At 36.1% G+C, this 1,355-nt stretch overlaps 1 non-coding gene across 1 annotated transcript; it reads left to right on the top strand.

Annotated features, from left to right (window-relative positions):
• The first annotated feature begins 660 nt into the window (after window positions 1–660).
• On the top strand, window positions 661–733 carry TRNAV-CAC (transfer RNA valine (anticodon CAC)). Its single transcript has one exon. It is a non-coding gene; the product is annotated as a tRNA-Val (tRNA).
• Window positions 734–1,355: the final 622 nt, after the last annotated feature.

The following is a 1,355-nucleotide window of genomic DNA, read 5'->3' as shown; positions in this document are numbered from 1 at the left end:
CTCTCTGCTCCTGAAATACTGGGTTGTATTACAGCTTTGCATCTGTCTGTGGGAATTATGTTACAAAAGGCCCAACTTTACTTATGTTTCTATGTCTTCAAGTTCTTAATGTAACATGCTGTTAAGGCTGGCATTCAGGAAAGAGACAAATTACTGAAAATGACAAAATATCAAATAGAAAAGAAGTTTGCACAGGTAGTAGACAAATATTAAAAGTTTTATTTTATTTCATAGGGCCATCACTGTAAAAATTTTATATATACTTTAGATAATAATATACTGTACTATAAAGGAAATATTTTAAACAAGGAAACTTCAACAGATAATCCTCACTGGAGATCTACACAATTCCCTCTTTCCCTTATACTATGTACATTCATAGTAAGAAAATGAAAAGTCAATATAGAAAGATTTCAACCCACTTTTTTTTTTTTTTGGCCACGCCAGGCGGCTTGTGGAAACTTAGTTCCCTGACCAGGGATCAAATCCCACCCCAGCAGTGAAAGCACCAAGTCCTAACCACTGGATCGCCAGGGAATTCCCTCAACCCACTTTTAACATGAACTTTGAAAAATTAGGGACTTATACATAGAAGGCTAGCTTCCTTTATATGAATATACAGCTCCTACAAATCATTATAAAAAAGACAAACTTGGGACTTCCCTGGTGGTCCAGTGGGTAAGACTCTGTGCTCACAAAGCAGGGGGCCCGGGTTCGATCCCTGGTCAGGGAACTAGATCTTACATGCATGCCACAACTAAGGAGCCCCCATGCTGCAACTAAGGAACCCGCCTGCTGCAAGTAGGACCCAGTGCAACCAAATAAATAAATAAATAAATAAATAAATAAGAGTTTGCATGCCACAACTAAGACGTCTGCATTCCACAACTAAAAGAGCCTGCACGCTGCAACGAAGATCCCCACGTGCCACAACTAAGACTCCATGCAGACTAAATTAATTAATTAATTAAAATAAAGAAAAAGAACAACTTGATACAAGAAAAAGAAAAAAAGAGAGAAAGGTGTTTATCCTACAGATTTACTCATACATTCATGAAATAATGCATGTATAAGTATACTCTTTGCACTGTTGTTTATAATACCAAAAGATTAGAAACAACCCAAATGTCCATCAATAGGAATCCCGTTAGATAAATTATGGCATATACATACAATGGAATACTGTGCAGCTATTGAAATAAAAATGAAGCAGATTTCTAGGTACTAATCTGGAACAATCACCAAGCTATACTGTGAAAAAAGCAAGGTCTAGAACAAGGTGAATAACATGCGCTTAATAGTGTGGAAGATAAAGATTTATGGGTATATGTATATATTCAAATATATAGAATATC

Source organism: Phocoena phocoena, chromosome 8 (genome assembly GCF_963924675.1).
Source record: "Phocoena phocoena chromosome 8, mPhoPho1.1, whole genome shotgun sequence".
Classification (NCBI taxonomy): domain Eukaryota; kingdom Metazoa; phylum Chordata; class Mammalia; order Artiodactyla; family Phocoenidae; genus Phocoena; species Phocoena phocoena.
This window is presented reverse-complemented; position numbering and strand designations above follow the sequence as displayed.